The sequence below is a fragment of the Diceros bicornis genome, chromosome 25, assembly GCF_020826845.1.
Source record: "Diceros bicornis minor isolate mBicDic1 chromosome 25, mDicBic1.mat.cur, whole genome shotgun sequence".
Classification (NCBI taxonomy): Eukaryota; Metazoa; Chordata; class Mammalia; order Perissodactyla; family Rhinocerotidae; genus Diceros; species Diceros bicornis.
In genome coordinates this window covers 50337653-50362532 of record NC_080764.1, presented here as the reverse complement: position 1 = coordinate 50362532, position 24880 = coordinate 50337653, and positions in this window count along the sequence as shown.

Sequence of the window (24880 nt, the reverse complement as noted above, 5' to 3'; positions counted from 1 at the left end):
GATAGCATTTTGCAACTTGGAATCAGAAAGTGCTTCTTCAAAGGAACGTGCTATTTCCTCTCAATGTCGCAGACTTGAATCTGTTCCAAATATTCTTTCGGATTTATGAGATCCTTACTAGCTGGAAGTAAGGGAGATGGGGCATGAAGTGATTTCCTGAAGTTGGAGTCATACCCTGATTTTCTCAGATGTGGGCGTCTTTGCAAGTCCCATACAAACTGATTGCTAAACAGCAACTTGCAATTTGGAATCAGAATGTGTTTGTTCAAAGGAACGGGCTATTTCTTCTCAATGTGCAAAAAGGGAATATGTGCCAAATCTTGTATAGGAAATATGTGATCCTTGCTAGATGGAAGTAAGTGAGATGGGGCATGAAGTTATTCTTAGGAAATAGAGAAATACGCACATTAGCTCAGTTCTGGCCATCGTTCTAAGTCCTATACAAACTTGTGTCTACACAGCAGCTGGCACTTTAAATGAGAACGTGCTTGCTGAAAGTAACGTGCTATATGTTCTGAATGTCCGAATTGGGAATCTGGGTCCAAACATTTTTACGAATTATGTGATCCTGACAAGATGGAAGCAAGAGAGATGGGGCATGAAGTTATCTCCAGGAGTTGGAGTCATACCCAGTTTTTCCCAGCTGTGGGCATCTTTGAAAGGGCTATACAAATTTATTGCTAGACAGCAACTTGCAATTTGTAATCAGAATGTGTTTCTTCAAAGGAACGGGCTATTTCTTCTCAATGCCCAAAAAGGGAATCTGTACCAAATCTTGTTTAGGAAATATGTGATCCTTACTAGATGGAAGTAAGGCAGATGGGGCATGAAGTTATTTGTAGGATATAGAGACTTACCCACTTTAGCTCAGTTCTGGCAATCATTGAAAGTCCTATACAAACTTGTTTCTACATAGCAGCTTGAACTTGGAATGAGAAAGTGCTTGCTTACAGCAACGTGCTATATGTTCTGAATGCCCGAATTGGGAATCTGTGTCAAAACTTTGTTAGGAATTATGTGATCCTTACTAGCTGGAAGTAAGGGAGTTGGGGCATGAAGTTATTTCTAGGAGTTGGAGACATACCCACTTTAGCTCAGTTCTGGGCATCTTTGAAATACCTATATAAACTTGTTGCTAGAGAGCAACTTGCAACTGGAATCAGAAAGTGCTTCTTCAAAACAACATGCTATTTGTCTCAATGCACCAAACATGAATCTGTTCCAAATCTTCTTTAGGATTTATGTGATCCTTACTAGCTGGAAGTAAGGGAGAAGGGGCATGAAGTTATTTCCAGAAGTTGGAGTCATACCCAGTTTTTCCCAGATGTGGGCATCATTGCAAGGCCTATACAACCTTACTGCTAGACAGCAACTTGCAATTTGGAATCAGAATGTGTTTCTTCAAAGGAACGGGTTATTTCCTCTCAATGCCCAAAAAGGGAATCTGTGCCAAATCTTGTTTAGGAAATATATGATCCTTACTAGGTGGAAGTTAGGGAGATGGGGCATGAAGTTTTTTCTAGGAGATAGAGATATAGCCACATTAGCTCAGTTCTGGAAATCATTGCAAGTCCTATACAAATTGTTTCTACCCAGCAGCTTGCAACTTGGAATGAGAAAGTGCTTGCATAAAGCAAAATCCAATATGTTCTGAATGCCCGACTTGGGAATCTGTGTCAAAACATTGTTAGGAATTAAGTGATCCTTACTAGATGGAAGTAAGGGAGATGGGGCATGAAGTTATTTCTAGGAGTTGGAGACATACCCCCTTAGCTCAGTTCTGGGAATATTTGCAAGTCCTATACAAACTTGTTGCTAGATAGCAAATTGGAACTGGAATCAGAAAGTGCTTCTTCAAAAGAACAAGCTATGTCTTCTCAATGCACCAAACATGAATCTGTTCCAAATCTTCTTTAGGATTTATGTGATCCTTACTAGCTGGAAGTAAGGGAGATGGGGCATGAAGTTATTTCCAGGAGTTGGAGTCATACCCGGTTTTTCCCAGCTGTGGGCATCATTGCAAGGCCTATAAAAACTTATTGCTAGACAGCAACTTGCAATTTGGAATCAGAATGTGTTTCTTCAAGGGAACGGGTTATTTCTTCTCAATGCCCAAAAAGGGAATCTGTGTCAAATCTTGTTGAGGAAATATGTGATCCTTACTAGCTGGAAGTAAGGGAGATGGGGCATGAAGTTATTTCTAGGAGTTGGAGAAATACCCCCTTTAGCTCACTTCTGGGAATCTTTGCAAGTCCTATACAAACTTGTTGCTAGATAGCAACTTGCAACTGGAATCAGAAAGTGCTTCTTCAAAAGAACATGCTATTTCTTCTCAATGCACCAAACATGAATCTGTTCCAAATCTTCTTTAGCATTTCTGTGATTCTTACTAGCTGGAAGTAAGGGAGAGGCGGCATGAAGTTATTTCCTGGAGTTGGAGTCATATCCCGATTTTCAGAGCTGTGGCCATCTTTGCAAGTCATATACAAACTTATTGCTGTACAGCAACATGCAACATGGAATCAGAATGTGTTTCTTAAAAGGAACAGGCTATTTCTTCTCTATGCTCAAAAAGGGAATCTGTGCCAAATCTTGTTTAGGAAATATCAGCTCCTTACTAGATGGAAGTTAGGGAGAAGTGGCATGAAGTTTTTTCAAGGAGATAGAGATATACCAACTTTAGCTCAGTTCTGGAAATCATTGCAATTCCTATACAAACTTGTTTCTACACAGCAGCTTGCAACTTGGAATGAGAAAGTGCTTGCTTAAAGCAACGTGCTATATGTGCTCAATGCCCGAATTGGGAATCTGTGTCAAAACTTTGTTAGGAAATATGTGATCCTTACTAGATGGAAGTAAGAGACATTGGGCATGAAGTTATTTCTAGGAGTTGGAGACATACCCACTTGAGCTCAGTTCTGGGAATCTTTGAAAGTCCTATACAAACTTGTTCCTACATAGTAACTTGCAACTTGGAATGAGAAACTGGTTGCTTAAAGCAACGTGCTACATGTTCTGAATGCCCGAATTGGCAATCTGTGTCAAAACTTTTTTAGGAATCATGTGATGCTTACTAGATAGAAGTAAGGGAGATGGGTCAGGAAGTTATTTCTGGGAGCTGGAGAAATACCCACTTTAGCTCAGTTCTGGGAATCTTTGAAAGTCCTATACAAACTTGTTCCTAGATAGTAATTTGCAACTTGGAATGAGCATGTGCTTGCTTAAAGCAACGTGCTATATGTTCTGAATGGCCGAATTGGGAATCTGTGTCAAATCTTTGTCAGTAATTATGCGATCCTTACTAGATGGAAGTAAGGGAGATGGGGCATGAAGATATTTCTAGGAGTTGGAGACATACCCAGTTTAACTCAGTTCTGGGAATCTTTGAAAGTCCTATACAAACTTGTTCCTCGATAGTAACTTGCGACTTGGAATGAGAAAGTGCTTGCTTAAAGCAACGTGCTATATGTTCTGAATGGCCGAATTAGGAATCTATGTCAGAACTTTGTTAGGAATTATGTGATCCTTATGAGATGGAACTAAGGGAGATGGGGCATGAAGTTAATTCTAGGAGATGGAGACATACCCACATTAGCTCAGTTCTGGGAATCTTTGAAAGTCCTATACAAACTTATTCCTAGAGAGTAACTTGCAACTTCGAATGAGACATTACTTGCTTAAAGCAACGTGCTATATGTTCTGAATGCCCGAATTGGGAATCTGTGTCAAAACTTTGTTAGGAATTATGTGATCCTTACTAGCTGGAAGTAAGGGAGATGGGGCATGAAGTTATTTCTAGGAGTTGGAGACATACCACTTTAGCTCAGTTCTGGGAATCTTTGAAAGTCCTATACAAACTTATTTCTACATAGTAACTTCAACTTGGAATGAGCATGTGTTTGCTTAAAGCAACGTGCTATATGTTCTGAATGCCCGAATTGGGAATCTGTGTCAAAACTTTGTTAGAAATTATGTGATCCTTACTAGCTGGAAGTAATGGAGATGGGGCATGAAGTTATTTCTAGGAGTTGGAGAAATGACCACTTTAGCTCAGTTCTTGGAATCTTTGAAAGTCCTATACAAACTTGTTCCTAGATAGTAACTTGCAACTTGGAATGAGAAAGTGCTTGCTTAAAGCAAGGTGCTATATGTTCTGAATGCCCGAATTGGGAATCTCTGTCACAATTTTGTTAGGAATTATGTGATCCTTACTAGCTGGAAGTAAGGGAGCTGGCGCATTAAGATATTTCTAGGAGTTGAAGACATGCACACTTTAGCTCAGTTCAGGGAATCTTTGAAAGTCCTATACAAACTTGTTCCTACATAGTAACTTGCAAGTTGGAATGAGCATGTGCTTGCTTAAAGCAACGTGCTCTATGTTCTGAATTCCCAAATTGGGAATCTGTGTCCAAACTTTGTTAGGAATTATGTGATCCTTACTAGCTGGAAGTAAGGGAGATGGGGCATGAAGTTATTTCTAGGAGTTTGAGACCAACCACTTTAGCTCAGTTCTGGGAATCTTTGAAAGTCCTATACAAACTTATTTCTACATAGTAACTTCAACTTGGAATGAGAAAGATCTTGCTTAAACCAAAGTGCTATATGTTCTGAATGCCCGAATTGGAAATCTGTGTCAAAACTTTGTTAGGAATTATGAGATCCTTACTAGATGGAGGTAAGGGAGATGGGGCATGAAGTTATTTCTAGGAGTTGGAGACATACCCACTTTAGCTCAGTTCTGGGAATCTTTGAAAGTCCTATACAAACTTGTTCGTACATTGTAACTTGCAACTTGGAATGAGCATGTGCTTGCTTAAACCAACGTTCTATATGTTCTGAATGCCCGAATTGGGAATCTGTAGCAAAACTTTGTTAGGAATTATGTGATGCTTAGTATCTGGAAGTAAGGGAGATGGGGCATGAAGTTATTTCTAGGAGTTGGAGACATACCAAGTTTACTTCAGTTCTGGGCATCTTTAAAATAGCTATACAAACTTGTTCCTACATAGTAACTTGCTCCTTGGAATGAGAAAATGCTTGCTTAAAGCAACGTGCTATATGTTCTGAATGCCTGAATTCGGAATCTGTGTCAAAACTTTGTTAGGAATTATGTGATCCTTACTAGCTGGAAGTGAGGGAGATGGGGCCTGAAGTTATTTCTAGGAGTTGGAGACATACCCACTTTAGCTCACTTCTGGGGATGTTTGAAAGTCCTATACAAACTTGTTCCTAGATAGTAACTTGCAACTTGGAATGAGAAACTGGTTGCTTAAAGCAACGTGCTACATGTTCTGAATGCCCGCATTGGCAATCTGTGTCAAAAATTTTTAGGAATCATGTGACGCTTACTAGATAGAAGTAAGGGAGATGGGTCCGGAAGTTATTTCTGGGAGCTGGAGAAATACCCACTTTAGCTCAGTTCTGGGAATCTTTGAAAGTCCTATACAAACTTGTTCCTAGATAGTAATTTGCAACTTGGAATGAGCATGTGCTTGCTTAAAGCAACGTGCTATATGTTCTGAATGCCCGAATTGGGAATCTGTGGCAAAACTTTGTTAGAAATTATGTGATCCTTACTAGCTGGAAGTAATGGAGATGGGGCATGAAGTTATTTCTAGGAGTTGGAGACATGCCCACTTTAGCTCAGTTCTGGGAATCTATGAAAGTCCTATACAAACTTGTTCCTCGATAGTAACTTGCAACTTGGAATGAGAAAGTGCTTGCTTAAAGCAACGTGCTATATGTTCTGAATGCCCGAATTGGGAATCTCTGTCACAATTTTGTTAGGAATTATGTGATCTTTACTAGCTGGAACTAAGGGAGCTGGCGCGTTAAGTTATTTCTAGGAGTTGAAGACATACACACTTTAGCTCAGTTCAGGGAATCTTTGAAAGTCCTATACAAACTTGTTCATACATAGTAACTTGCAACTTGGAATGAGAAAGTGCTTGCTTAAAGCAAGTTGCTATATGTTCTGAATGCCCGAATTGGGTATCTGTGTCAAAACTTTGTTAGGAATTACCAGCTGGAAGTAAGGGAGATGGGGCGTGAAGTTATTACTAGGAGTTGGAGACATACCCACTTTAGCTCTGTTCTGGGGATCTTTGAAAGTCCTATACAAACTTGTTCCTACATAGTAACTAGCTACTTTGAATGAGAAAGTGCTTGCTTACAGAAACGAGCTATATGTTCTGAATGCCCGAATTGAGAATCTGTGTCAAAACTTTGTTAGGAATTATGTGATCCTTACTAGCTGGAAGTAAGGGAGATGGGGCATGATGTTATTTCTAGGAGTTGGAGACATGCCCACTTTGGCTCAGTTGTGGGGATCTTTGAAAGTCCTATACAAACTTGTTCCTAGATAGTAACTTGCTAGTTGGAATGAGAAAGTGCTTGCTTCAAGCAACTTGCTATATGGTCTGAATTCCCAAATTGGGAATCTGTGTCAAACTTTATTAGGGATTATGTGATCCTTAGTAGCTGGTAGTAAGGGAGATGGGGCATGAAGTTATTTCTAGGAGTTGGAGACATACCCACTTTAGCTCAGTTCTGGGAATCTTTGAAAGTCCTATACAAACTTGTTCCTACATAGTAACTTGCAACTTGGAATGAGAAATTGCTTGCTTAAAGCAACGTGCTATATGTTATGAATGCCCGAATGGGAATCTGTGTCAAAACTTTGTTAGGAATTATGTGATCCATAGTAGCTGGAAGTAAGGGAGCTGGGGCATGAAGTGATTTCTAGGAGTTGGAGACATACCACTTCAGCTCAGTTCTGGCGATCTTTGAAAGTCCTATACAATCTTGTTCCTACATAGTAACTTACAACTTGGAATGAGAAAGTGCTTGCTTAAAGAAACGTGCTATATGTTCTGAATGCCCGAATTGGGAATCTGTGTCAAAACTTTGTTAAGAATTATGTGATCCTTACTAGCTGGAAGTAAGGGAGATGGGGCATGAAGTTATTTCTAGGAGTTGGAGACATACCCACTTTAGCTCAGTTCTGGGCATCTTTGAAAGTCCTATACAAACTTGTTCCTAGATAGTAAATTGCTAGTTAGAATGAGAAAGCGCTTGCTTAAAGCAACGTGCTATATGTTCCGAATGCCCGAAATGGGAATCTATGTCCAAACTTTGTTAGGAATTATGTGATCCTTACTAGCTGGAAGTAAGGGAGATGGGGCATGAAGTTATTTCTAGGAGTTGGAGACATACCAAGTTTAGTTCAGTTCTGGGCATCTTTGAAATACCTATACAAACTTATTCCTACATAGTAAATTGCTAACTTGGAATGAGAAAGTGCTTGCTTAAAGCAACGGGCCATATTTTCTGAATGCTCAAATTGGAAATCTGTGTCAAAACTTTGTTAGGAATTATGTGATCCTTACTAGCTGGAAGTAAGGGAGATGGGCTATGAAGTTATTTCTAAGAGTTGGAGACATACCTACTTTGCTCAGTTCTGAGGATCTTTGAAAGTCCTACACAAACTTGTTCCAAGATATTAACTTGCTAGTTGGAAGGAGAAAGTGCTTGCATAAAGCAACGTGCGATATGTTCTGAATGCCCGAATTGGGAATCTGTGTCAAAACTTTGTCAGGAATTATGTGATCCTTACTAGCTGGAAGTAAGGGAGATGGGGCATGAGGTTATTTCTAGGAGTTGGAGACATACCAAGTTAGTTCAGTTATGGGGATCCTTGAAAGTCCTATAAAAACTTGTTCCTAGATAGTAACTTGCAACTTTGAATGAGAAAGTGCTTGCTTACAGCAACGTGCTATATGTTCTGAATGCCCGAAATGGTAATCTGTGTCAAAACTTTGTTAGGAATTATGTGATCCTTACTAGCTGGAAGTAAGGGAGATGGGGCATGAAGTTATTTCTAGGAGTTGGAGACATACCCACTTTAGCTCACTTCTGGGGATCTTTGAAAGTCCCATACAAACTTGTTCCTACATAGTAACTTGCAACTTGGAATGAGAAAGTGCTTGCTTAAAGCAACGTGCTATATGTTCTGAATGCCCGAATTGGGAATCTCTGTCACAATTTTGTTAGGAATTATGTGATCCTTACTAGCTGGAAGTAAGGGAGCTGGCGCATTAAGATATTTCTAGGAGTTGAAGACATGCACACTTTAGCTCAGTTCAGGGAATCTTTGAAAGTCCTATACAAACTTGTTCCTACATAGTAACTTGCAAGTTGGAATGAGCATGTGTTTGCTTAAAGCAACGTGCTCTTTGTTCTGAATTCCCAAATTGGGAATCTGTGTCCAAACTTTGTTAGGAATTATGTGATCCTTACTAGCTGGAAGTAAGGGAGATGGGGCATGAAGTTATTTCTAGGAGTTTGAGACCAACCACTTTAGCTCAGTTCTGGGAATCTTTGAAAGTCCTATACAAACTTATTTCTACATAGTAACTTCAACTTGGAATGAGAAAGATCTTGCTTAAACCAAAGTGCTATATGTTCTGAATGCCCGAATTGGAAATCTGTGTCAAAACTTTGTTAGGAATTATGAGATCCTTACTAGATGGAGGTAAGGGAGATGGGGCATGAAGTTATTTCTAGGAGTTGGAGACATACCCACTTTAGCTCAGTTCTGGGAATCTTTGAAAGTCCTATACAAACTTGTTCGTACATTGTAACTTGCAACTTGGAATGAGCATGTGCTTGCTTAAACCAACGTTCTATATGTTCTGAATGCCCGAATTGGGAATCTGTAGCAAAACTTTGTTAGGAATTATGTGATGCTTAGTATCTGGAAGTAAGGGAGATGGGGCATGAAGTTATTTCTAGGAGTTGGAGACATACCAAGTTTACTTCAGTTCTGGGCATCTTTAAAATAGCTATACAAACTTGTTCCTACATAGTAACTTGCTCCTTGGAATGAGAAAGTGCTTGCTTAAAGCAACGTGCTATATGTTCTGAATGCCCGAATTGGGAATCTCTGTCACAATTTTGTTAGGAATTATGTGATCTTTACTAGCTGGAACTAAGGGAGCTGGCGCGTTAAGTTATTTCTAGGAGTTGAAGACATACACACTTTAGCTCAGTTCAGGGAATCTTTGAAAGTCCTATACAAACTTGTTCCTAGATAGTAACTTGCAACTTGGAATGAGAAAGTGCTTGCTTAAAGCAAGTTGCTATATGTTCTGAATGCCCGAATTGGGTATCTGTGTCAAAACTTTGTTAGGAATTACCAGCTGGAAGTAAGGGAGATGGGGCGTGAAGTTATTACTAGGAGTTGGAGACATACCCACTTTAGCTCTGTTCTGGGGATCTTTGAAAGTCCTATACAAACTTGTTCCTACATAGTAACTAGCTACTTTGAATGAGAAAGTGCTTGCTTACAGAAACGAGCTATATGTTCTGAATGCCCGAATTGAGAATCTGTGTCAAAACTTTGTTAGGAATTATGTGATCCTTACTAGCTGGAAGTAAGGGAGATGGGGCATGATGTTATTTCTAGGAGTTGGAGACATGCCCACTTTGGCTCAGTTGTGGGGATCTTTGAAAGTCCTATACAAACTTGTTCCTAGATAGTAACTTGCTAGTTGGAATGAGAAAGTGCTTGCTTCAAGCAACTTGCTATATGGTCTGAATTCCCAAATTGGGAATCTGTGTCAAACTTTATTAGGGATTATGTGATCCTTAGTAGCTGGTAGTAAGGGAGATGGGGCATGAAGTTATTTCTAGGAGTTGGAGACATACCCACTTTAGCTCAGTTCTGGGAATCTTTGAAAGTCCTATACAAACTTGTTCCTACATAGTAACTTGCAACTTGGAATGAGAAATTGCTTGCTTAAAGCAACGTGCTATATGTTATGAATGCCCGAATGGGAATCTGTGTCAAAACTTTGTTAGGAATTATGTGATCCATAGTAGCTGGAAGTAAGGGAGCTGGGGCATGAAGTGATTTCTAGGAGTTGGAGACATACCACTTCAGCTCAGTTCTGGCGATCTTTGAAAGTCCTATACAATCTTGTTCCTACATAGTAACTTACAACTTGGAATGAGAAAGTGCTTGCTTAAAGAAACGTGCTATATGTTCTGAATGCCCGAATTGGGAATCTGTGTCAAAACTTTGTTAAGAATTATGTGATCCTTACTAGCTGGAAGTAAGGGAGATGGGGCATGAAGTTATTTCTAGGAGTTGGAGACATACCCACTTTAGCTCAGTTCTGGGCATCTTTGAAAGTCCTATACAAACTTGTTCCTAGATAGTAAATTGCTAGTTAGAATGAGAAAGCGCTTGCTTAAAGCAACGTGCTATATGTTCCGAATGCCCGAAATGGGAATCTATGTCCAAACTTTGTTAGGAATTATGTGATCCTTACTAGCTGGAAGTAAGGGAGATGGGGCATGAAGTTATTTCTAGGAGTTGGAGACATACCAAGTTTAGTTCAGTTCTGGGCATCTTTGAAATACCTATACAAACTTATTCCTACATAGTAAATTGCTAACTTGGAATGAGAAAGTGCTTGCTTAAAGCAACGGGCCATATTTTCTGAATGCTCAAATTGGAAATCTGTGTCAAAACTTTGTTAGGAATTATGTGATCCTTACTAGCTGGAAGTAAGGGAGATGGGCTATGAAGTTATTTCTAAGAGTTGGAGACATACCTACTTTGCTCAGTTCTGAGGATCTTTGAAAGTCCTACACAAACTTGTTCCAAGATATTAACTTGCTAGTTGGAAGGAGAAAGTGCTTGCATAAAGCAACGTGCGATATGTACTGAATGCCCGAATTGGGAATCTGTGTCAAAACTTTGTCAGGAATTATGTGATCCTTACTAGCTGGAAGTAAGGGAGATGGGGCATGAGGTTATTTCTAGGAGTTGGAGACATACCAAGTTAGTTCAGTTATGGGGATCCTTGAAAGTCCTATAAAAACTTGTTCCTAGATAGTAACTTGCAACTTTGAATGAGAAAGTGCTTGCTTACAGCAACGTGCTATATGTTCTGAATGCCCGAAATGGTAATCTGTGTCAAAACTTTGTTAGGAATTATGTGATCCTTACTAGCTGGAAGTAAGGGAGATGGGGCATGAAGTTATTTCTAGGAGTTGGAGACATACCCACTTTAGCTCACTTCTGGGGATCTTTGAAAGTCCCATACAAACTTGTTCCTACATAGTAACTTGCAACTTGGAATGAGAAAGTGCTTGCTTAAAGCAACGTGCTATATGTTCTGAATGCCCGAATTGGGAATCTCTGTCACAATTTTGTTAGGAATTATGTGATCCTTACTAGCTGGAAGTAAGGGAGCTGGCGCATTAAGATATTTCTAGGAGTTGAAGACATGCACACTTTAGCTCAGTTCAGGGAATCTTTGAAAGTCCTATACAAACTTGTTCCTACATAGTAACTTGCAAGTTGGAATGAGCATGTGTTTGCTTAAAGCAACGTGCTCTTTGTTCTGAATTCCCAAATTGGGAATCTGTGTCCAAACTTTGTTAGGAATTATGTGATCCTTACTAGCTGGAAGTAAGGGAGATGGGGCATGAAGTTATTTCTAGGAGTTTGAGACCAACCACTTTAGCTCAGTTCTGGGAATCTTTGAAAGTCCTATACAAACTTATTTCTACATAGTAACTTCAACTTGGAATGAGAAAGATCTTGCTTAAACCAAAGTGCTATATGTTCTGAATGCCCGAATTGGAAATCTGTGTCAAAACTTTGTTAGGAATTATGAGATCCTTACTAGATGGAGGTAAGGGAGATGGGGCATGAAGTTATTTCTAGGAGTTGGAGACATACCCACTTTAGCTCAGTTCTGGGAATCTTTGAAAGTCCTATACAAACTTGTTCGTACATTGTAACTTGCAACTTGGAATGAGCATGTGCTTGCTTAAACCAACGTTCTATATGTTCTGAATGCCCGAATTGGGAATCTGTAGCAAAACTTTGTTAGGAATTATGTGATGCTTAGTATCTGGAAGTAAGGGAGATGGGGCATGAAGTTATTTCTAGGAGTTGGAGACATACCAAGTTTACTTCAGTTCTGGGCATCTTTAAAATAGCTATACAAACTTGTTCCTACATAGTAACTTGCTCCTTGGAATGAGAAAATGCTTGCTTAAAGCAACGTGCTATATGTTCTGAATGCCTGAATTCGGAATCTGTGTCAAAACTTTGTTAGGAATTATGTGATCCTTACTAGCTGGAAGTGAGGGAGATGGGGCCTGAAGTTATTTCTAGGAGTTGGAGACATACCCACTTTAGCTCACTTCTGGGGATCTTTGAAAGTCCTATACAAACTTGTTCCTAGATAGTAACTTGCAACTTGGAATGAGAAACTGGTTGCTTAAAGCAACGTGCTACATGTTCTGAATGCCCGCATTGGCAATCTGTGTCAAAAATTTTTAGGAATCATGTGACGCTTACTAGATAGAAGTAAGGGAGATGGGTCCGGAAGTTATTTCTGGGAGCTGGAGAAATACCCACTTTAGCTCAGTTCTGGGAATCTTTGAAAGTCCTATACAAACTTGTTCCTAGATAGTAATTTGCAACTTGGAATGAGCATGTGCTTGCTTAAAGCAACGTGCTATATGTTCTGAATGCCCGAATTGGGAATCTGTGGCAAAACTTTGTTAGAAATTATGTGATCCTTACTAGCTGGAAGTAATGGAGATGGGGCATGAAGTTATTTCTAGGAGTTGGAGACATGCCCACTTTAGCTCAGTTCTGGGAATCTATGAAAGTCCTATACAAACTTGTTCCTCGATAGTAACTTGCAACTTGGAATGAGAAAGTGCTTGCTTAAAGCAACGTGCTATATGTTCTGAATGCCCGAATTGGGAATCTCTGTCACAATTTTGTTAGGAATTATGTGATCTTTACTAGCTGGAACTAAGGGAGCTGGCGCGTTAAGTTATTTCTAGGAGTTGAAGACATACACACTTTAGCTCAGTTCAGGGAATCTTTGAAAGTCCTATACAAACTTGTTCATACATAGTAACTTGCAACTTGGAATGAGAAAGTGCTTGCTCAAAGCAAAGTGCTATATGTTCTGAATGCCCGAATTGGGTATCTGTGTCAAAACTTTGTTAGGAATTACCAGCTGGAAGTAAGGGAGATGGGGCGTGAAGTTATTACTAGGAGTTGGAGACATACCCACTTTAGCTCTGTTCTTGGGATCTTTGAAAGTCCTATACAAACTTGTTCCTACATAGTAACTAGCTACTTTGAATGAGAAAGTGCTTGCTTACAGAAACGTGCTATATGTTCTGAATGCCCGAATTGAGAATCTGTGTCAAAACTTTGTTAGGAATTATGTGATCCTTACTAGCTGGAAGTAAGGGAGATGGGGCATGAAGTTATTTCTAGGAGTTGGAGACATACCAAGTTTAGCTCAGTTCTGGGCATCTTTGAAATACCTATACAAACTTGTTCCTACATAGTAACTTGCAACTTGGAATGAGAAATTGCTTGCTTAAAGCAACGTGCTATATGTTATGAATGCCCGAATGGGAATCTGTGTCAAAACTTTGTTAGGAATTATGTGATCCTTAGTAGCTGGAAGTAAGGGAGCTGGGGCATGAAGTGATTTCTAGGAGTTGGAGACATACCACTTCAGCTCAGTTCTGGCGATCTTTGAAAGTCCTATACAATCTTGTTCCTACAGGGTAACTTACAAATTGGAATGAGAAAGTGCTTGCTTAAAGAAACGTGCTATATGTTCTGAATGCCCGAATTGGGAATCTGTGTCAAAACTTTGTTAAGAATTATGTGATCCTTACTAGCTGGAAGTAAGGGAGATGGGGCATGAAGTTATTTCTAGGAGTTGGAGACATACCCACTTTAGCTCAGTTCTGGGCATCTTTGAAAGTCCTATACAAACTTGTTCCTAGATAGTAAATTGCTAGTTAGAATGAGAAAGCGCTTGCTTAAAGCAACGTGCTATATGTTCCGAATTCCCGAAATGGGAATCTGTGTCCAAACTTTGTTAGGAATTATGTGATCCTTACTAGCTGGAAGTAAGGGAGATGGGGCATGAAGTTATTTCTAGGAGTTGGAGACATACCAAGTTCAGTTCAGTTCTGGGCATCTTTGAAATACCTATACAAACTTATTCCTACATAGTAACTTGCTACTTGGAATGAGAAAGTGCTTGCTTAAAGCAACGGGCCATATTTTCTGAATGCTCAAATTGGAAATCTGTGTCAAAACTTTGTTAGGAATTATGTGATCCTTACTAGCTGGAAGTAAGGGAGATGGGCTATGAAGTTATTTCTAAGAGTTGGAGACATACCTACTTTGCTCAGTTCTGAGGATCTTTGAAAGTCCTACACAAACTTGTTCCAAGATATTAACTTGCTAGTTGGAAGGAGAAAGTGCTTGCATAAAGCAACGTGCGATATGTTCTGAATGCCCGAATTGGGAATCTGTGTCAAAACTTTGTCAGGAATTATGTGATCCTTACTAGCTGGAAGTAAGGGAGATGGGGCATGAGGTTATTTCTAGGAGTTGGAGACATACCAAGTTAGTTCAGTTATGGGGATCCTTGAAAGTCCTATAAAAACTTGTTCCTAGATAGTAACTTGCAACTTTGAATGAGAAAGTGCTTGCTTACAGCAACGTGCTATATGTTCTGAATGCCCGAAATGGTAATCTGTGTCAAAACTTTTTTAGGAATTATGTGATCCTTACTAGCTGGAAGTAAGGGAGATGGGGCATGAAGTTATTTCTAGGAGTTGGAGACATACCCACTTTAGCTCACTTCTGGGGATCTTTGAAAGTCCCATACAAACTTGTTCCTACATAGTAACTTGCAACTTGGAATGAGAAAGTGCTTGCTTAAAGCAACGTGCTATATGTTCTGAATGCCCGAATTGGGAATCTGTGTCAAAACTTTCTTAGGAATTATGTGATACTTACTAGCTGGAAGTAAGGGAGATGGGGCATGAAGTTATTTCTAGGAGTTTGAGACATTCCCACTTTAGCTCAGTTCTGGGGATCTTTGAAAGTCCTATACAAACTTGTTCCTACGTAGTAACTTGCTACTTGAAATGAGAAAGGGCTTGCTTAAAGCAACGTGGCATATGTTCTGAATGCCCGAATTGGGAATCTGTGTCAAAACTTTGTTAGGAATTATGTGATCCTGACTAGCTGGATGTAAGGGAGCAGGGGCATGAAGTTATTTCTAGGAGTTTGAGACATACCCACTTTAGCTCTGTTCTGGCGATCTTTGAAAGTCCTATACAAACTTGTTCCTAGATAGTAACTTGCAACTTTGAATGAGAAAGTGCTTGCTTACAGCAACGTGCTATATGTTCTGAATGCCCGAAAAGGGAATCTGTGTCAAAACTTTTTGAGGAATTATGTGATCCTTACTAGCTGGAAGCAAGGGAGATGGGGCATGAAGTTATTTCTAGGAGTTGGAGACATACCCACTTTAGCTCACTTCTGGGGATCTTTGAAAGTCCCATACAAAATTGTTCCTACATAGTAATTTGCAACTTGGAATGAGAAAGTGCTTGCTTAAAGCAACGTGCTATATGTTCTGAATGCCCGAATTGGGAATCTGTGTCAAAACTTTGTTAGAAATTATGTGATCCTTACCAGGTGGAAGAAAGGGAGATGTGGCATGAAGTTATTTCTAGGAGTTGGAGACATACCCACTTTAGCATAGGTCTGGGAATCTTTGAAATTCCTATACAAACTTGTTCCTACGTAGTAACTTGCTACTTGGAATGAGAAAGTGCTTGCTTAAAGCAACGTGCTATATGTTCTGAACGCCCGAATTGGGAATCTGTGTCAAAAGTTTGTTAGGAATTATGTGATCCTGACTAGCTGGAAGTAAGGGAGATGGGGCATCAAGTTATTTCTAGGAGTTGGAGACATACCAACTTTAGCTCTGTTCTGAGGATCTTTGAAAGTCCTATAAAAACTTGTTCATGCATGGTAACTTGCTACTTGGAATGAGAAAGTGCTTGCTTAAAGCAACGTGCTATATGTTCTGAATGCCCGAATTGGGAATCTGTGTCAAAACTTTGTTAGGAATTATGTGATCCTTTCCAGGTGGAAGTAAGGGAGATGGGGCATGAAGTTATTTCTTGGAGTTGGAGACATACCCACTTAAGGTCAGTAATGGGATCTTTGAAAGTCCTATACAAACTTGTTCCTACATGGTAACTTGCTGCTTGGAATGAGAAAGTGCTTGCTCAAAGCAACGTGCTATATGTTCTGAATGCCCGAATTCGGAATCTGTGTCAAAACTTTGTTAGGAACTATGTGATCCCTACTAGCTGGAAGTAAGGGAGATGGGGCATGAAGTTATTTCTAGGAGTTGGAGACATACCCACATTTGCTCACTTCTGGGGATCTTTGAAAGTCCTATACAAACTTTTTCCTAGATAGTAACTTGCAACTTTGAATGAGAAAGTGTTTGATTACAGCATCGTGCTATAAGTTCTGAATGCCCGAAATGGGAATCTGTGTCAAAACTTTGTTAGGAATTTTGTGATCCTTACTAGCTGGAAGTAAGGGAGATGGCACATGAAGTTATTTCTAGGAGTTGGAGACATACACACTTTAGCTCAGTTCTTGGGATCTTTGAAAGTCCTATACTAACTTGTTCCTACATAGTAACTTGCTACTTGGAATGAGAAAGGGCTTGCTTAAAGCAACGTGCCATATGTTCTGCATGCCCGAATTGGGAATCTGTGTCAAAACTTTGTTAGGAATTATGTGATCCTGACTAGCTGGAAGTAAGGGAGATGGGGCATGAAGTTATTTCTTGGAGTTGGAGACATACACAATTTAGCTCTGTTCTGGCGATCTTTGAAAGCCCTATACAAACTTGTTCCTAGATAGTAACTTGCTACTTGGTATGAGAAAGACCTTGCTTAAAGAAAGGTGCTATATGTTCTGAATGCCCGAATTGGGAATCTGTGTCAAAACTTTGTTAGGAATTTGTGATCCTGACTAGCTGGAAGTAAGGGAGATGGGGCATGAAGTTATTTCTAGGAGTTGGAGACATACCCACTTTAGCTCAGTTCTGAGGATCTTTGAAAGTCCTATACAAACTTGTTCCTAGATAGTAACTTGCTAGTTAGAATGAGAAAGTGCATGCTTACAGCAACGTGCTATATGATCTTAACGCCCGAATTGGGAATCTGTGTCAAAACTTTGTTAGGAATTTTGTGATCCTTACTAGCTGGAAGTAAGGGAGATGGGGCATGAAGTTATTTCCAAGAGTGGGAGACATACCCACTTTAGCTCTGTTCTGGGGATCTTTGAAAGTCCTATACAATCTTGTTCCTACATAGTAACATGCAACTTTGAATGAGAAAGTGCTTGCTTACAGCAACGTGCTATATGATCTTAATGCCCGAATTGGGAATCTGTGTCAAAACATTGTTAGGAATTATGTGATCCTTACTAGCTGGAAGTAAGGGAGATGGGGCATGAAGTTATTTCCAGGAGTTGGAGACATACCCACTTTAGCTCAGTTCTGGGGATATTTGGGAGTCCCATACAAACTTATTCCTACATAGTAACTTGCAACTTTGAATGAGAAAGTGCTTGCTTAAAGCAACGTGCTATATGTTCTGAATGCCCGAATTGGGAATCTGTGTCAAAACTTTGTTAGGAATTATGTGATCCCTACTAGCTTGAAGTAAGGGAGATGGGGCATGAATTTATTTCTAGGAGTTGGAGACGTACCCACTTTAGCTCAGTTCTAGGGATCTTTGAAAGTCCCATACAAATTTGTTCCTACATAGTAACTTGCATCTTTGAATGAGAAAGTGCTTGCTTACAGCAACGTGCTATATGTTCTGAATGCTAGAAACGGGAATCTGTGTCAAAACTTTCCTAGGAATTATGTGATCCTTACTAGCTGGAAGTAAGGGAGATGGGGCATGAAGTTATTTCTAGGAGTTGGAGACATACACACTTTAGCTCAGTTCTGGGGATCTTTGAAAGTCCTATACAAACTTGTTCCTAGATAGTAACTTGCTACTTGGAATGAGAAAGTGCTTGCTTAAAGCAACGTGCTATATGTTCTGAATGCCCAAATTGGGAATCTGTGTCAAAACTTTGTTAGGAATTATGTGATTCTTACTAGCTGGAAGTAAGGGAGATGGTGCATGGAATTATTTCTAGGACTTGGAGACATACCCACTTTAGCTCAGTTCTGGGGATCTTTGAAAGTCCTATACAAACTGTTCCTACATAGTAACTTGCTACTTGGAATGACAAAGTGCTTGCTTAAAGCAACGAGGTATATATTCTGAACACCCGAATTGGGAATCTGTGTCCAACGTTTGTTAGGAATTATGTGATCCTTACTAGCTGGAAGTAAGGGAGATGGGGCATGAAATTATTTCTAGGAGTTGGAGACTTACCCACTTTAGCTCAATTCAGGGGATTTTTGAAAGTCCTATACAAACTTGTTCCTACATAGTAACTTGCAACTTGGAATGAGAAAGTGCTTGCTTAAAGCAACGTGGTATAAGTTCTGAATGCCAGAATTGGGAATCTGTGTCAAAATTTTGTTAGGAATTGTTTGATCCTTAATAGCTGAAGTAAGGGAGATGGGACATGGAGTTATTTCTAGGAGTTGGAGACATACCCACTTCAGCTCAGTTCTGGCGATCTTTGAAAGTCCTATACAAACTTGTTCCTAGATAGTAACTTGCAACTTTGAATGAGAAAGTGCTTGCTTACAGCAACGTGCTATATCTTCTGAATGCCCGAAATGGGAATCTGTGTCAAAACTTTGTGAGGAATTATGTGATCCTTACTAGCTGGAAGCAAGGGAGATGGGGCATGAAGTTATTTCTAGGAGTTGAAGACGTACCCACTTTAGCTCTGTTCTGGGGATCTTTGAAAGTCCTGCACAAACTTGTTCCTAGATATTAACTTGCAACTTTGAATGAGAAAGTGTTTGCTTACAGAAACGTGCTATGTGTTCTGAATGCCCGAATTGGGAATCTGTGTCAAAATTTTGTTAGGAATTATGTGATCCTTACTAGCTGGAAGCAGGGGAGATGGGGCATGAAGTTATTTCTAGGAGTTGGAGACATACCCACTTTAGCTCACTTCTGGGGATCTTTGAAAGTCCCATACAAAATTGTTCCTACATAGTAACTTGCAACTTGGAATGAGAAAGTGCTTGCTTAAAGCAACGTGCTATATGTTCTGAATGCCCGATTTGGGAATCTGTGTCAAAACTTTGTTAGAAATTATGTGATCCTTACCAGGTGGAAGAAAGGGAGATGTGGCATGAAGTTATTTCTAGGAGTTGGAGACATACCCACTTTAGCATAGGTCTGGGAATCTTTGAAATTCCTATACAAACTTGTTCTTACGTAGTAACTTGCTACTTGGAATGAGAAAGTGCTTGCTTAAACAACGTGCTATATGTTCTGAACGCCCGAATTGGGAATCTGTGTCAAAAGTTTGTTAGGAATTATGTGATCCTGACTAGCTGGATGTAAGGGAGATGGGGCATCAAGTTATGTCTAGGAGTTGGAGACATACCCACTTTAGCTCTGTTCTGAGGATCTTTGAAAGTCCTATAAAAACTTGTTCATGCATGGTAACTTGCTACTTGGAATGAGAAAGTGCTTGCTTAAAGCAACGTGCTATATGTTCTGAATGCCCGAATTGGGAATCTGTGTCAAAACTTTGTTATGAATTATGTGATCCTTACCAGGTGGAAGTAAGGGAGATGGGGGATGAAGTTAATTCTTGGAGTTGGAGACATACCCACTTAAGCTCAGTAATGGGATCTTTGAAAGTCCTATACAAACTTGTTCCTACATGGTAACTTGCTGCTTGGAATGAGAAAGGGCTTTCTGAAAGCAACGTGCTATATGTTCTGAATGCCCGAATTGGGAATCTGTGTCAAAACTTTGTTAGGAACTATGTGATCCCTACTAGCTGAAAGTAAGGGAGATGGGGCATGAAGTTATTTCTAGGAGTTGGAGACATACCCACATTTGCTCACTTCTGGGGATCTTTGAAAGTCCTATACAAACTTGTTCCTAGATAGTAACTTGCAACTTTGAATGAGAAAGTGTTTGATTACAGCATCGTGCTATAAGTTCTGAATGCCCGAAATGGGAATCTGTGTCAAAACTTTGTTAGGAATTTTGTGATCCTTACTAGCTGGAAGTAAGGGAGATGGGGCATGAAGTTATTTCTAGGAGTTGGAGACATACACACTTTAGCTCTGTTCTGGGGATCTTTGAAAGTCCTATACAATCTTGTTCCTACATAGTAACATGCAACTTTGAATGAGAAAGTGCTTGCTTACAGCAACGTGCTATATGATCTTAATGCCCGAATTTGGAATCTGTGTCAAAACATTGTTAGGAATTATGTGATCCTTACTAGCTGGAAGTAAGGGAGATGGGGCATGAAGTTATTTCCAGGAGTTGGAGACATACCCACTTTAGCTCACTTCTGGGGATCTTTGGGAGTCCCATACAAACTTGTTCCTACATTGTAACTTGCTACTTTGAATGAGAAATTGCTTGCTTAAAGCAACGTGGTATATGTTCTGAATGCCAGAATTGGGAATTTGTGTCAAAATTTTGTTAGGAATTATGTGATCCTTACTAGCTGGAAGCAGGGGAGATGGGGCATGAAGTTATTTCTAGGAGTTGGAGACATACCCACTTTAGCTCACTTCTGGGGATCTTTGAAAGTCCCATACAAAATTGTTCCTACATAGTAACTTGCAACTTGGAATGAGAAAGTGCTTGCTTAAAGCAACGTGCTATATGTTCTGAATGCCCGATTTGGGAATCTGTGTCAAAACTTTGTTAGAAATTATGTGATCCTTACCAGGTGGAAGAAAGGGAGATGTGGCATGAAGTTATTTCTAGGAGTTGGAGACATACCCACTTTAGCATAGGTCTGGGAATCTTTGAAATTCCTATACAAACTTGTTCTTACGTAGTAACTTGCTACTTGGAATGAGAAAGTGCTTGCTTAAAGCAACGTGCTATATGTTCTGAACGCCCGAATTGGGAATCTGTGTCAAAAGTTTGTTAGGAATTATGTGATCCTGACTAGCTGGATGTAAGGGAGATGGGGCATCAAGTTATTTCTAGGAGTTGGAGACATACCCACTTTAGCTCTGTTCTGAGGATCTTTGAAAGTCCTATAAAAACTTGTTCATGCATGGTAACTTGCTACTTGGAATGAGAAAGTGCTTGCTTAAAGCAACGTGCTATATGTTCTGAATGCCCGAATTGGGAATCTGTGTCAAAACTTTGTTAGGAATTATGTGATCCTTACTAGCTGGAAGTAAGGGAGATGGGGCATGAAGTTAATTCTTGGAGTTGGAGACATACCCACTTAAGCTCAGTAATGGGATCTTTGAAAGTCCTATACAAACTTGTTCCTACATGGTAACTTGCTGCTTGGAATGAGAAAGGGCTTTCTGAAAGCAACGTGCTATATGTTCTGAATGCCCGAATTGGGAATCTGTGTCAAAACTTTGTTAGGAACTATGTGATCCCTACTAGCTGAAAGTAAGGGAGATGGGGCATGAAGTTATTTCTAGGAGTTGGAGACATACCCACATTTGCTCACTTCTGGGGATCTTTGAAAGTCCTATACAAACTTGTTCCTAGATAGTAACTTGCAACTTTGAATGAGAAAGTGTTTGATTACAGCATCGTGCTATAAGTTCTGAATGCCCGAAATGGGAATCTGTGTCAAAACTTTGTTAGGAATTTTGTGATCCTTACTAGCTGGAAGTAAGGGAGATGGGGCATGAAGTTATTTCTAGGAGTTGGAGACATACACACTTTAGCTCTGTTCTGGGGATCTTTGAAAGTCCTATACAATCTTGTTCCTACATAGTAACATGCAACTTTGAATGAGAAAGTGCTTGCTTACAGCAACGTGCTATATGATCTTAATGCCCGAATTGGGAATCTGTGTCAATTCTTTGTTAGGAATTATGTGATCCTTACTAGCTGGAAGTAAGGGAGATGGGGCATGAAGTTAATTCCAGGAGTTCGAAACATACCCACTTTAGCTCAGTTCTGGGGATCTTTGGGAGTCCCATACAAACTTGTTCCTACATAGTAACTTGCAACTTTGAATGAGAAAGTGCTTGCTTAAGGCAACGTGCTATATGTTCTGAATGCCCGAATTGGGAATCTGTGTCAAAACTTTGTTAGGAATTATGTGATCCTTACTAGCTGGAAGTAAGGGAGATGGGGCATAAAGTTATTTCTAGGAGTTTGAGACATACCCACTTTAGCTCTGTTCTGGCGATCTTTGAAAGTCCTATACAAACTTGTTCCTAGATAGTAACTTGCAACTTTGAATGAGAAAGTGCTTGCTTACAGCAACGTGCTATATGTTCTGAATGCCCGAAATGGGAATCTGTGTCAAAACTTTGTGAGGAATTATATGATCCTTACTAGCTGAAAGCAAGGGAGATGGGGCATGAAGTTATTTCTAGGAGTTTGAGACGTACCCACTTTAGCTTTGTTCTGGGGATCTTTGAAAGTCCTGCACAAACTTGTTCCTAGATATTAACTTGCATCTTTGAATGAGAAAGTGTTTGCTTACAGAAACCTGCTATGTGTTCTGAATGCCCGAATTGGGAATCTGTGTCAAAATTTTGTTAGGAATTATGTGATCCTTACTAGCTGGAAGCAAGGGAGATGGGGCATAAAGTTATTTCTAGGAGTTGGAGACATACCCACTTTAGCTCACTTCTGGGCATCTTTGAAAGTCCCATACAAAATTGTTCCTACATAGTAACTTGCAACTTGGAATGAGAAAGTGCTTGCTTAAAGCAACGTGCCATATGTTCTGAATGCCCGAATTGGGAATCTGTGTCAAAACTTTGTTAGAAATTATGTGATCCTTACCAGGTGGAAGAAAGGGAGATGTGGCATGAAGTTATTTCTAGGAGTTGGAGACATACCCACTTTAGCATAGGTCTGGGAATCTTTGAAATTCCTATACAAACTTGTTCCTACGTAGTAACTTGCTACTTGGAATGAGAAAGTGCTTGCTTAAAGCAAGGTGCTATATGTTCTGAACGCCCGAATTGGGAATCTGTGTCAAAAGTTTGTTAGAAATTATGTGATCCCTACTAGCTGGAAGTAAGGGAGATGGGGCATGAAATTATTTCTAGGAGTTGGAGACATACCCACTTTTTCTCAGTTCTGGGATCTTGGAAAGTCCGATACAAACTTGTTCCTACATAGTAACTTGCTACTTTGAATGAGAAATTGCTTGCTTAAAGCAACGTGGTATATGTTCTGAATGCCAGAATTGGGAATCTGTTTCAAAATTTTGTTAGGAATTGTGTGATCCTTACTAGCTGATGTAAGGGAGATGGGAAATGGAGTTATTTCTAGTAGTTGGAGACATATCCACTTTAGCTCAGTTAGGGGATCTTTGAAAGTCCTATAAAAACTTGTACCTACATAGTAACTTGCCACTTGGAATGAGAAAGTGTTTGCTTAATCAACGTGCTATATGTTGCGAATGCCCGAATTGGGAATCTGTGTCAAAACTTTGTTAGGAATTATGTGATCCCTACTGACTGCAAGTAAGGGAGATGGGGCATGAAGTTATTTCTAGGAGTTGGAGACATCCCCACTTTAGCTCAGTTCTGGGGATCTTTGAAAGTCCTATACAAACTTGTTCCGATGTAGTAACTTGCTACTTGGAATGACAAAGGGTTTGCTTAAAGCAACGTGCCATATGTTCTGAATGCCCGAATTTGGAATCTGTGTCAAAACTTTGTTAGGAATTATGTGATCCTGACTAGCTGGAAGTAAGGGAGATGGGGCATCAAGTTATTTCTATGAGTTGGAGACATACCCACTTTAGCTCTGTTCTGGCGATCTTTGAAAGTCCTATACAAACTTGTTCCTAGATAGCAATTTGCAACTTTGAATGAGAAAGTGCTTGATTACAGCAACGTGCTATATGTTCTGAATGCCCGAAATGGGAATCTGTGTCAAAACTTTGTTAGGAATTATGTGATCCTGACTAGCTGCAAGTAAGGTAGATGGGTCATGAAGTTATTTCTAGGAGTTGGAGACATACACACTTTAGCTCAGTTCTGGGGATCTTTGAAAGTCCTATACTAACTTGTTCCTAGATAGTAACTTGCTACTTGGAATGAGAAAGACCTTGCTTAAAGAAACGTGCTACATGTTCTGAATGCCCGAATTGGTAATCGGTGTCAAAACTTTGTTAGGAATTTGTGATCCTGACTAGCTGGAAGTAAGGGAGATGGGTCATGAAGTTATTTCTAGGAGTTGGAGACATACCCACTTTAGCTCAGTTCTGAGGATCTTTGAAATACCTATACAAACTTGTTCCTACATAGTAATTTGCTACTTGAAATGAGAAAGTGCTTGCTTAAAGCAACGTTCTATATGTACTGAATCTCCCAATTGGGAATCTGTGTCAAAACTTTGTCAGGAATTATGTGATCCTTACTAGCTAGAAGTAAGGGAGATGGGGCATGAAGTTATTTCTAGGAGTTGGAAACATACCAAGTTTAGCTCAGTTCTGGGCATCTTTGAAATCCCTATACAAACTTGTTCCTACATAGTAACTTGCTACTTGGAATGAGTAAGTGCTTGCTTAAAGCGACGTGCTATATGTTCTGAATGCCCAAACTGGTATTCTGTGTCAAAACTTTGTTAGGAATTATGTGATCCTTACTAGCTGGAAGTAAGGGAGATGGGGCATGAAGTTATTTCTAGGAGTTGGAGACATACCCACCTTAGCTCAGTTCTGGGCATCTTTGAAATACCTCTGCAAACTTGTTCCTACATAGCAACTTGCTACTTGGATTGAGAAAGTGCATGCTTAAAGCAACGTGCTATATATTCTGAACGCCCGAATTGGGAATGTGTGTCAAAACTTTGTTAGGAA